Source organism: Lissotriton vulgaris, chromosome 5 (genome assembly GCF_964263255.1).
Source record: "Lissotriton vulgaris chromosome 5, aLisVul1.2, whole genome shotgun sequence".
NCBI classification, from domain to species: Eukaryota; Metazoa; Chordata; class Amphibia; order Caudata; family Salamandridae; genus Lissotriton; species Lissotriton vulgaris.
Window position 1 is genome coordinate 15,981,372 of NC_141693.1, and position 13,485 is coordinate 15,994,856.

Consider the following 13,485-nt stretch of genomic DNA (forward strand, 5'->3'; position numbering starts at 1 on the left):
GATTACTTTTAAGAGCAGCCTTTAATTTTCGGTTGGCAGAGGAACAGGCATGGTCAAACCATCGTGGGTTGTGAATATTCGTTCCCTTGGCTTTTACAGTCAGAAATTTTTCTATCCTTCTAGTCACCACTGCAAAGGCAGATAGAACACATTTGGGTGAGGCAGAGTCTGTGGCACAGAGCTTGAGTTCAGGTTCACAGTCTTTGGTGACTATCTCATACAACTTATCACTATTTACCAGGTTCCACTTCAGGCGACGGTTGTTGTTTACTGGCTTGAGTATCCCTGGATCCTGAATATTCTTTCGAAGTATGGAAGAGTCACATTGTAGCTCAAGATGTAAGGGATTATGATCACTATGAGTGCTCATAAGGATGTCAAACTTAAGAACCAGTTGGGCCACTTCTGCGGAAAGAAGGATATGGTCTATAATGGACCCTGACTCAGATCCTTTATAGGAGGGATTTTCATAGATGAAGGAGTCCTCTTTCAGAGATAGTGCCAAGGTCATATTCGTGGAATCCATTAGGGTGTTTAGTTTTGATCCACGGTGGCAGTGTGTGAAATGAAGACCTGTTTTAAGATCACATCCCAAAGATCCCAGGGTTGTCAGAAGAGGGTTACCGCAAATGTGCGTATTGAAATCGCCAAGGAGGATTTTGTCCTGTGATAATTTAGTCCAATTTCCAGCAAGACAGTTTGCAAGGTTGTCGATATTGCAATCATTTGGATTTGCAACAGAGTTATAGAAATTAATCAGCGTTATAACTTTTTTTCCCCTTTTGAGTGTAACGATCTGGGTACTCCTGCTATCCATCTGCACATGATTGATCAGCATTTTAAGAGACAGGCTGATAAATATTGCCAGGCCCCCCTTTGCCCTACCACTAGTTGAAGGGGAAGCATGGACAAAGAAACTTTGGAATCCCTCAATGAAAGTGTTGCCATCTATCAGCCAGGTTTCTTGAAAACACAGGATAGTGTACTTCCTGACAAAGGCCACCCATGATGGGTCAGCAATTTTAGAGGCCAGTCCAGCAATGTTCCAGGATAAAATTTTGATGGAGTTTGAGGTAATCTGTTCTGCATTGAGATCAGGGTTTATGTTGGATAGAGAGTGCGTTTCTGAGGTGGTCCCTATCGAATGCTTAGACCTTGGATTCTCAGGTACTGAGTAAGATTGTAAGACTAAGGTCTTAGATGGACTACCTGCTTCAGTCACTGACGGAGCATGAGCTTGATGTACTCGGGGGCTGACTATATAGCTCGATGTCGTTTCAAAGGTGGAAGTTACTAGGCAGGCTAGATGGGGGGTGGCTATGTTCACTGCAGTAAAATCATTTTCTGGGAGATTCCTTGTTTTACCAGAAAGAGTTTCAAGGAGAGGATCAGATGGTAGTCAATCGACCTCATCCAAGTGGTCGTAGTCGTAAAGTACATTATATCTATTGGCAGTAGGGAACCCGTATTCTGCGAATTGAACGGTAGCAGGGTTGTAGGGGCGGTAAAGACCGTGCCTTTGCCGTACAGCTGTTTCAAATGATTGCTGGTTGTATACTTTGGGTCCCCATGGTTGAGTGTATGGATGGAGATCTAAACCCACTGGGGTATCAGGTCTGAGTAGGGCAGGGGCTGGCCAAGATTGAAGATTAGGCTGTGTCTTGTGCCATCCTTCTTCAATGTAGTTATGTTTGGTTTTGTTCCTACGTGAATCTGGGCGGGCTGGGTAGAAATAGCTCTGGTCATATCGCCATATCCTACTTGACTGGAGGAAGATTGTCCTGAAGGGAATCATTAAAGCCCATGTATTGCTTAGAGTTTCTTGCGGTTCCTTTGCAATTCAAAGCCTGGTAAAGAAGAAGGTGAGATGTGCAGTACTTCTGCGAATAGACAATCTGATGCTGGTCAGATACATATGCAGGCGAGGAGGGGCAAGGCCAAGGATCTTGGCAAAGTTGCCAGGTCACTGTGGGAGTCTGTTTCTAGGAGGGGATTCCCCTGATGACAGAATAGTTTCCGGGACCATGCAACATGGGGGTGGACTGGTATTCAAGGGGTCAGTATGACAGCAGCAACTGGAAATGACACCTTCTGGTCTTCATGGACATTGTAGAATTGTAGGGTCCCTACAAAACAGATCTGATTGCCTCAAGACTGACAACCCGGTTGGACAAATATTATAGTTGGAGGCCAGAGTCAGAAGCATTGGCTATAAATGGCTTTCTGCAGGAAATGTTTATGGTTTTACACCTTTCCTTATGGTCCCTAAGTATGTTGTTCATGTTTGCAGACAGAGTGGTTGGCAACTGTGACACCTCTGTGATGGGCAGACACACTTCCCATCTCTTCTGGAGACGTCAACAGATTGTTCAGTTCCGATCCCAGTATTGCCAGGACTGCTAAGGAATCCTAGTGGCAATACCACAATTTAGTTCTCTAGGGTAAGGCAGTGATGCTAGCTTGGAACATCTCGGCGCATTTACAAAATTGTCAGAATTGGTGAGGCAGCTTGCAACTATCCGAGCATCATTGGCAATAGGCACAACTAGAACTGATATCAGCTTGGGGCGTCTGGTGTGTGGAAAGGGGTATTGATCCCATATGTTAAGATTTCACAAATGTTCTGAACTTCTTGGCACCTTTGGCAGCAGGTCAGAAATCCTGCATGATGGGTAATACCTAATGGTCAAGAAAGTTGAGGGTAAGCCACTAGGGGAGCATCCAATGGTGTGTAGATTGTTGAAAGGGATTACGTAGAAAAACCCTCCTAAGCCTCGGTATTCTACGCTGTAGGATGTTAATTTATTCTTGCAACTCTTTCAGTCCTTGGAAAACAATGACATTTTGTCATTCAGGTATGTCAGCCAAACGGGTGACATTGTTATGTTTGGTCTTTTTAAAAAAGTTTGTGTAATGTTAAGGCTTTGGATATATTTGCTATGTAGTTATCACCACTTGGGGTACACTTTACAAGGCTTAGAAGAATTAATCGATCATTGTTTTTCCTTCTTTTCCCTTGCACCCTAAACTGTGTGTGGTAAGAAGGTATCCTGAGTGTGGTCTGTGGTGGGACAGGTAAAGAAAGATCTGGTTTAGGAGTATGGTAAATGTACTGATGGGTATAGCGAGATCGGGTTGTGAGCTGTGTTTTCTCTTCAAATTGGTCAAGAGAAGGTTGCAGGTTGTGGTCACTAGTGGTGACAAAGACTAAGAGGGTCTGGGTGATCAGTGTGGGCTTTGTTGGGATGGTCAATAGAGGTTGTTCCAGCCTTTATGCAGTTTTAGAGTGCCAAATCATCCTACAAAAATAAACCTTTTGTTAGGCCTTCGCCTCTAGGGTAGGCCCTTAATAGCCCAGAGGGCAGGGTGCATAGTATTTAAAACATTAGACATGTTCTTTTAAGTTTTACATGTCCTGGTAGTGACAAACTCCTGGATTCGTTTTTCACTAATGTGAGGCCTTCCTCTCCCATAGGATAGCATTGAGTCACCTTATTACATTCAATAACTGTTAACGTTTGATTGGGAGCAGGTAGAAATATTCTGTTAGGACTCAAATGAATTGTAATTTAAAATCCCCTTTAAAAGTAAATGAAGATTTTAGATTCCAATTTTGAAACTGCTACCTTTAGAAAGTTGCAATTTCCCTACCCCAAACTTTCTGAGGCCTTCTGTGTGTTTCTAGCTTCCTGGGTCTGGTAATTGCTACCCCTTCAGGGATGCGAATTGGGCCCAGAGAGTGAACAATAGGACCTGGGTGTAGCTGGGTGAGGGCCATGCTGCCAGAATGGACCAGGCAGAGCTGTTCCCTGCCCCACTTCTATTTCAAACGAGGTGCCTCAGCAAACTCACAAAGACCTTGACACCAGGCTTTTGTCACCGCAGACATCTTTAATCCTGGGCAGGGGGAGGAAAGTGCAGAACCACCTGTGGGGAGAAAACTCCAGAAGTTGTTTCCACTTCAAAGCTGGCACCAGGTATAAATAGTGGGCCCTTAGACCCTCGTGTAGAACACTCCTGAACCTGTGGATACTACAGAAGAAGGACTGTCCTGCTGTCTGAGAAGAAAGACTGGACCTACTCCTTTCATCCCAGGCGACCTGGAGTGACTCCAAGGGTCAGCTGACGAACCTCATGTTCGGGGCTACAGGACATAATAGTGATAACTCCATGAAATGTGTTGGAATCAAGGGTCAGTGGGCGACCTCAACGCGGGATGTGGGCTTCAAATGAGGCACAAACCCAATGAACACCGGGGGAAGGTTCACAGAATGGAATGTGACAGATGTATTACATGATGAAGGAAGGCCCAAGAGCTTGGGCTGGGGTTGTGGTGTGCTGCAGCGTGAGCTGGGGTCCTGATGGGAAGAGTGGTGGAAGAGAAGGTCATAGGCTCCTCCGAGTAAAGAGAAGTGTCGCCTGCCCCTTGTGGTCAGTTTCTTGCAATCATCCCTTTTGATGACTTAAAAATTCGAGTGTCAAAAACTAAAAGGATAGTAACGCATCCCATTCTCTCCCCTATAACAATAAACAGAGGTTTATCTGAAAATGATCAGCAATGGAACTGGTTACCTGGTGCCCTGGTGACTAAGGTGACGGACAACCCTAGACTGTTCTCTCACCTTTAGCAATAGTTTTTCTGTCATCTCCTGGAATGCAGCTGGCATCAATAATAATCCTGAAAAATCGTCATATCTTTTTTCCTTGAATGCTAATATAATCTGCATTCAGGAAACTTGGTGTACTGATAAATTGAATATAGTGAAGGATTATTATGTATTGGAGGTGGCGGCAACCCCCTCTAGCAGAGGTCATGCAAAAGGGGGAATTGCCTGTCTTTTATCAAATACAATAAAGTGGAGTTTCTCTCATTATACAGATCCCAGCAACCTTTTTCAGGCTGTGACCCTCTCCAACTTAGACAAAATTGGGGAGAGTCACTCTTTAGTTATAATAAATGCCTATATTCCGCCTGGTGATCCTTTTAACACCTTGATGAAGCAAATTTTTACTTTTATTAGACAAATTAAAAAAACAACCCCTCTCTCTAATTTTTTGTTAGTTGGCGACTTAAATTGTAAAGTGTCCAATTATAGTCTAGAATTATTTAGGAATAAAGAAAAAGAGGAGGTTTTATTGATACCCCAAGCCATTTTTCCGGATAAAATAAAAACAAACAAACGGGGCAAATTGCTGCTGGAAGAATTATATAGTACGGAGGGACTCATAGTTAATGGTAGGCTTCCTTCTGATGTCCCTGCAAACTATACCCATAGCTCCTTCAACAGCAAATCAATTTTAGACTATATAATTGTTGACCAACCTATTTTCCCCTTGTTAAGGGATTTGGTGGTCATGGACACTAGCCTTAGTGACCATAATGTTATGGTACTAACGCTCTCTTTAGTGCCTCCGAATTCTGATACCTGGGTGTTGGATAGGGAGGTGGTCTCCTTTCAAAAAACAGGAAGATGTTTTTGGGATTATAAAGCCATGAAGGATCTAGAACCCCTTCTTGAAAAAACTGTGTCCAATTTAAATAATTGGCAGGGGGTGGAACAGTGCTCTTTTGATGTTTTTATAAAGGAGGTCATCTCTGCTGTTAAAAAATCGAACCTAACTAGGAAAAAAAACATCCTCCCAAAAGCGGTTGTTTCCCTTAATAAGGAAATAAATAAATTGGTGAGGGAACAATATATATGTGGTGCGGTAGAAAGATCACAGAAAATATCCCTTCTTAAAAGGAGGCGGAGCAGGTTAAAGAAAAAAATGAAAAGAGAAAAAGAGGACATGTTATGGATTGGATTGCGAGAAGCCGCTGTCCATGGGAACGCTAGACAATTCTGGACCCTTATTGGGGAAGGATGTGGTTCTAGAGTGCGCCCATCTCCAATTCCTATCTCCGAACAAACCTGGGTTAATTACATCTTAAGTCTGTATGCAAAAAATGATCGGCTTGTGCAACCTAGGGGAATTGAGGAAAATACTACCCCCATAACTGAATACCCCTCAGTACTATCCATAGAATTAGCTATAAGAGACATGCGTTCATCAGGTGCCATGGGTCCTGATGAACTCCCGATATCAGTCTTAAAACAAAATCCAGTATCCTGGAGCAAAATCCTATTTCCTCTTTTTAGGATTTGTTACCTTAAAAAATATATTCCAGCATCCTGGAAGGGGAGTATTCTGGTTCCGCTATTTAAAAAGGGCGATAGGAATTTGCCTATCAATTATCGCCAAATAGCTCTTCTAGACGCTATCGGGAAAGTGTTTTGTAAATGTCTATTATCACTAATTAATGATTGGGTGGCGCTAAAACAAATCCTTCCCCTAGAACAAGTAGGCTTTCGTAAGGGCCACGGAACGCTGGACAATCTTTCCGCTCTTCAGACAATTACTGATAAATACATAGGGGTACGTGGCGGAAGAGTCTATGTGGCCTTTATAGATTTCTCCACAGCATTTGACAAGGTTGACCGTCCACTGCTGTGGAGAAAGCTCGCGGCTATGAGAATGCCGACATATCTATTAGATATGATTCGGCTGTTGCATACAGACACCTGGTGCCAGGTGTTGCAAGGAGGAGACAGGGGGCTCTCTAAGATTATCCCTTCTTGCAATGGTCTTAAGCAAGGTTGTTTACTTGCCCCGTTACTCTTTTCGTTATATATTGCTGATTTACCCGCCTCTCTCTCCTCTTGCGATGGTATAGCTCCAATTCTGGGCGGAAAACACATCTCATGTATGTTATATGCGGATGATATCATAATAATGGATCTTATGCCCAAAGGTCTTGCCAAACGCCTCCTTGCTCTACATGAGTATGCAGTTGTTCATTTCCTAAAAATTAATGCAAGTAAGAGTAAAATTATGTGCATCACAGGCCGGAAAAAACATAAATTCAGGAATTTTTCCTGGTCCGTGGGAGATGACAAACTGGAGGTTGTAAAGAATTATGTTTTTCTTGGAAAAGTAATTTGTGATAATTTAAGTGCCAAATCCCACACCGACAACAGTGTCCGAAAGGCATTAGCTCAAGGAAGAAGTCTAAATTCACTGTACTCGGCACTGGGAAAAAGGCATTTTTCTCATTTACTTGAGGTCTTCAGGGCAAAGGTCCCATCCACCCTTCTATATGGTTTAGAATTAATTGATATAAAGCACTGGGATTTCTTAAATAAGGTGGAGGGGAAATTGCTAAGAAGTATTTCTTCAGTCAGTTCCGCCTGCTCCGTGGCAGCCTGCAGACTTGAGTTCGGTCTGCGCAGCAGCTGGGTGCAAGGCTTGGCAGCTGTGGTGCGCTGGGTCGCAAGCATAGCCAGAGGAGAAGAGGGGACTATGAGGTTCCTCTTAAGGACTGAATTATTGGGAGGTTTAGGGGAACACTCCTTGATTGTTAGCAACTTTAGAAAGGCTGTATCCCTCTTGCAATTGGAAGAGAGTACTCTCTTTTCTTTATCTGCATCCCAGTTAAAGTCTGTCCTGAAGGAAGCCACTTGGGACCTTAGTTTTAGACTAGACTTTACTGCTACTTTTGATAAGAAGGGTGTCAATCTTCTTACTGATTCATTTGCAAGAAAATCCGCCCAACCTTACGCCACTTGGAACTTACCTCATGGTATTAGGAGATTTTGGTTTTTATTGAGACAAGATTTGTTACCCCTAAATAATCTTTTGTCTAAATGGCACGGAGTATCTGCAATTTGCAACTTTTGTCATCTCTCTACCCAAGACCGAATACATGTACTTTTGATATGCCCAGCGTTGCGTTCTCATCGCAGTAAGTGGATAAGACAAGTATGTTTGCAAATGGGTATTCTAAATGTGAATTCTTTTATGTATGCTTTATATAATCCCCCCAATGAGAGATTTTGTTTTCATATTTTTAACTTTTTTAAATGTTTTTTAGAAATTTTTTGAAGACCGGCATGCTTAATAATGTGTCACTCTGTGTTCCAGTAATTGTCATTGCTATGATTTGCCTACTTTCACTGAGAATGGTATTTTGTATTGTACTTTTTCTTTATGTGGACCTCTAACGAGTTCCAAAGCATAATAAAGATTGAAATTGAAATTGAATCCCATTGTTCCTGTGTTTTGAATAACCCATAGATATTAGCAACCAGAAGAAAAGGGGCAGTTTAGTCAACAAGTAGATACATAAGAAAGAAAATGAAGAGGTAAAGTAGGAGGGGAGACTCGCCTTACCCAGGAATGTCAAGAACCGCTCCTGTTGTGGCTTCCCAGCTTCCAATGTTCATAGCCCTTCAGTTGCTGGCTGGTCTCAGCGATGGACTGTGTGTGCTTTTGGCAAGTCATGTTATCGCCATATAGTTCATATGAGCTGAAGACTGGTTGGTCTTTGCTGTGTCGTAACAGTTCATTGGTGTTAGCTATGATTGGGAGTTTGTGATGCTCGATCGATGCACCAGTATCTGTGAAGTTTGACCAGTGATTTTTCACCCATCCCAAGGTCTGGCTGTGCAGGTGCCGAGGTCTCTGTTCAAGGCCGTCATGTGGCTCTGGAGACCTTCTCTGACATGTGCAACGCTTCGCCAGTGAGGATGGAGAGACTGAGCCGACACTCTGAAGCTGCAGGAAACTTACCAGCTAAACAAGCTGGAGGCTGCGGCGAAGGGAGGCTTGTATGTCGACGAGCAGTGTGAGAGACCGTATAGTGTCATCTACACAAGACTACTGTGCACCTACAGTGGATGGGGCTGAGTGTTTGGCATGCAGATTTGTAGAGGGCACTCTCACCCGGGAGGGTCTCCTGATGCTGAGCAGGTGTGAGTCTGGCCAATCCTAGAACCCAGTGGCACTACTCGAAAACCCAGGTCTGCAGCTTCTTGCGGCATTCAAGAAGTGAGGAGGTGAAGCTCGTATGTGTAGCTGCATGTTCCTCAATGCTTTAGAAGCGATGTTGGAGAATTCTCGACTGATCTGGTTTTCTGTAGGTGTGTGATGTGTGCTGGTAGGAGTCCGGATATGCAGAGGTTTGTGAAATCAGATACAATTGTTGAGAAATGCTGGGCCAATGTTAATGAATTGTGCTTGTTTGTGTATGGAGAGCCGGTGGAGTGGCTTCAGGTGTGGTGGGATGCAAGTGCGGCACAGTAGATTGAGAGTGGATGCAAAGCTATGAATGGTCTACGGCCTTCTGGTGAGTTGTTTTGTTGATCCTAGAATAGAGGGTGTTTCCAAGGTCCGGCTTGCTTTTGACAAGAGAGTGTGTGACAGTTTTCCAGATGCTGATTGGGAGCCATTTGAAAATCCTCCTCAGCATCTTCAGGGTATGGAAACATGAGGCGGTGACAGCGTGGACTTGGGCGGTCATGTACATAGGGATACATTAAAAGTACCATTACCACGCACACCATTTCCATGCATACTGTTAAAACGCTCTATTAAACTATATGTTGAAATGTATTTTTAAAATCAATATATAATACAATTTAACAGATGTAATTTTAATCATGAAAAGTAAAAAAAAAAAACAGCACAGTAATGTTACTCAAAACATATTTTAGGTATAAACATTATTAATGAAGCATGTCACAATACACCTATTACTGTAATAAACGTGTTTCGAACTACCACTGTCCTACAGTAGTCCTTCCTTTATTTTAACCCTATGAGTGCAGCTAATCCACAAGTAAAATGGCTGTCATAGTGTATGAGGAAGTCCAATAAATGTTATTTTTCACCCAACAAAAAAATACATATTCTGTCAGAATCAAACTCATGTTAAAATATACATTCCAAAACATAATCTTGTTTTAATTATTGTTTACCAGTAAAAAACACGTATAAATTCAGTCGTCCACCATTTTGTGTTCAGCGATACACTGACTGCTCGTGACACACGATTCTGTGAGACTCTGAAAGGAACAACAGTTTGCTGTGGAGACACTGCCCTCTATCAGTCGAAGTAAGTATCGCGTTAACACAAAATACATTTTAAATTGACCAGTTAAAATTGATGAATAGATATTAATTTTTCTTTTTCTAAATTCTAATATTACTAACATATTCACAGATAACTTATTTACGGTGCACTAACTGGAAGTCTGTTAATGCAAGTCAAGATAAGAAACATTTTAACAATTTTTTAATTCTGAAATTTACCAGGAGTTTAAAAAAGACATATGCTTTAAAATATACCTTTTCCTGAGAGCAGGTGCTGCACAGTGACCGGACTGTGTGGTAAATTACTAATCTAACTCCGCGGGGTGCATCCCTCAGGCCGGGTGCAGGACAGTGACTGGGGGACAAATTACTATTATAACTCTGCCAGGGGAATCGCTCAGGGCAGGTCCTGGACAGTGTCTGGGGGGGAATACTTATCTAAATCCGCCTGGGGCATCCCTCAGGGCAGGTGCTGGACAGTGACAGGGGTTAACATTTCTATTTTAACCCCTCCGGTGGCAAATCGCAGGGCAAGTAATGGACAGTGACAGGGGCAAAATTACTGATCTAACTCCGTCAGGAGCATCTCTCAGGGCAAGTGCTGGACAGTGACAGGGCGTTGTGCAGCGCACAAGAAAACACCAAAAGGCCAATGATTGCTTATGTACAGGAAGGTGTCCCTTCCGGCACAAAAACAATCATTTTTTTTTAAAAACCGTTTTGCAACTTCTATGTGTACGTGCTGCATTAAGAAGCACACATACAAGTTACGAAGCGGCATTTAAAGATTGTTAATGTGCAGGAAGGGACACCTTCATGCACATATACAATTTTCCTCTGCACGAAGACACCCTTGCACTTGTCGGAATTCAGCAATTTATGTACTTTGATTTGCGTTATGTTAGGTTAGCATATATAAGGTTATGTTAGTTACAGCCACCACGCCCATTGTACCCCACTGATATTCCCTGTCATACATATATAATAATATAAGGGTAGCTTATAAAGCGCTTGGTTACGCAGAAGCGTGTCCCCGCGCTGCAACTGAAGAACTCTTGTGAGAGGTTGGAAACCAGTGAACTGTTATCTGGAGAACAGGTATGTTTTTAGGTTCTTGCGGAAGCTGGATTCGGATGGATCCAGACGGAGATGGAGAGGGAGGGAATTCCAGCTTTTCGCTGCCAGATGACGGAAGGAGCGTCCGCCCATACGGGCCCTTTTGACCCTAGGAACCTGAAGTAGGCCCCCATATGAGGAGCGCAGATCGCGGGCAGGTGTATACCTTGTCAGTAAGTTCTGGAGTGGGATAGGTGATTTCTTAGCCAGGATGCGGTGGCATGTACAGAGGGCTTTGAATTCCACTCTGCTTTTTACTGGCAACCAGTGGAGGGTTTTGAGAGCGGCTTTGGTGTCTGATCGTTTAGGGATTTTTAGGATGAGACGGGCTGCTGCGTTCTGTATTACCTGAAGGCGGTTCATAGCTTTGCTGGTGGTACCCAGGTAAAGTAGGTTGCCGTAGTCTAGGCGTGATGTCACAAGGGCGTGTACCAGTGTTTTCCGTGCTGACATAGGAAGGAGGTCAAGGACCTTCCTTATGGTTTTTAGGACGCCAAAACAGACACCTGCAACTCGGTCTATTTGGGGTCCAAAAGATAGGTCAGCGTCGAGCCATACGCCAAGGTTTTTTACTCCCTGGCGGGGTATGGGAGCTTCACCCAGGCATGGAGGCCACCACGCCGATGACCAAACAGATGGGTTCCTCCCCACAACGAGCACCTCGGTCTTGTTGCCGTTTAATTTAAGGCAGTTGGTGGACATCCAGGTTGCAAGTTCTTGCATGCAATCCCTGAAACCGTCCATCGCAAGACCGGGTGCACGCGATAGGGAGATAGCCAGCTGTGTGTCATCGGCGTATGACACGATGCTCAATCCGTGACTCACGGCAATTGAAGCCACTGGGGAGACATAGAGATTAAACAAGGTTGGGCTCAGGGACGAACCCTGGGGGACGCCCTGTCCCAAACCTATGTCTCTCGAGTAGTGGTCGCCCTGGCGAACCTGGAAGCTTCTCCCTGTCAGGAAGGACTGTAGCCATTGGAGTGCAGCTTCGGATATTCCTCCGTTGTTCAGACACTGTAGCAAGTTGTCGTGCGCCACAGTGTCGAAAGCTGCACTCAGGTCCAATAGGATGAGGGCCATGGTGTGTCCCTCATCCACCCCATACAAGCTTAAGTTAGCGTATGATGCTCCATTTTACAGTTTGTAGGCCATGTGACATTGTGACTGGATTGAACTCCAATTATCAGTATTGCTCGTCTCAGCAGAAGGCTGTGTTCCGCTATTTTACTCTCTTGTGTTCAAGGTTGTATTCTGGCTTACTAATGAATAGGCCATTCTGCCCCTGTATTCCGATCCTTCGCTGTGGCCCTGCTCCCACGTTAGGAGGAGCCGAGACCTGGCAAGGCAACCTTGAGATAGTGATAGTGTGTGCCCATCTCGCAGGTGGTAGCCCATCCTTCTGGGTCTCCTTTGTTCATGAACCGCTCAAGTCGGTAACTTTCCACTGGGGGCGTGGTTGGGGGCGGTCAGAAGAATGATTATGCATTACCAAGTGTAGGGGAGCCAGTCCCCTCGACAGCCATCCCTGGAGCTGGTCAGATGGGCTCCGCTGCAGTGTATTTTACTAATAAATGATTGTTTATATTCTCCACTGTCTGGCCGACTCTTCACTTGTTTGGAAGGCTAAGAGGTGGTTGTAGGTGACCCGAATTGGGTTATTTCCTTCGCACTATGGTGCAAGGGTGCCTGCGTCAGTGCTAGGCTGCTAAGTGTAGCGCCAGCGCAGGGGGAAATGCAAGGCTGCACCAAATTCTTGTAAACATGCTGCAGCCCTGTGTTTCAGAAGTGGCGAGCGTGTCGTTAAGCCAGGAAGGCTAACGCAGCACTCCGTCATTTCCTTTGTACATATGCCCCCTGGTCCCTTCATTCTTCAGTTTGCATCTAGACCGCTACTGAGGGTGAGTCAATCCATTAGTCTTATATAGCGCAAGTTCTTGTCGAGTGGGGGTCTCCAGGCGCTGGGGTTCTGGGGTGTAACGCAGGCCCCCGCAGCCCCTGCGGTACTGGGGGGGCCCCCAAGCTTCAAGGGGCCCCCTCAGCACATCACTCTGGCTGCAGAGCTCCTGATTGAGCCCGGAGGGGGCCCCTGCACGTGCCTTGCAGTGAGCCCCCCTGAGTTTTGTTACGCCGGTGCCGTGAGCCTTGGTCGAACAGCCATGTCTTGAGCTACTTCCTGAAGTCTTCCAGTGAGGGGGCGGACCGCAGGTGGAGGGGGAGTGAGTCCAGTGGGGGCCTGAGAGGGCCCTGCTCCAGGAAACGCCCCCAGCCGGATGTATAGGAAGCGCATTTCCAGCATCTAAAGACGAGTGGTAAAAGCCAGGATGAGACCTCAGGTCTGCTGGTTCCAAGGCCAAACCCCTGCGCAGTGATGACGTACCGTGTTGACGTCGTGTACGTCACCCCCTCCTACGTCATCTCTCCGCCTTGTGAGGGTCCTGCCGAGGTGCTCCTAAA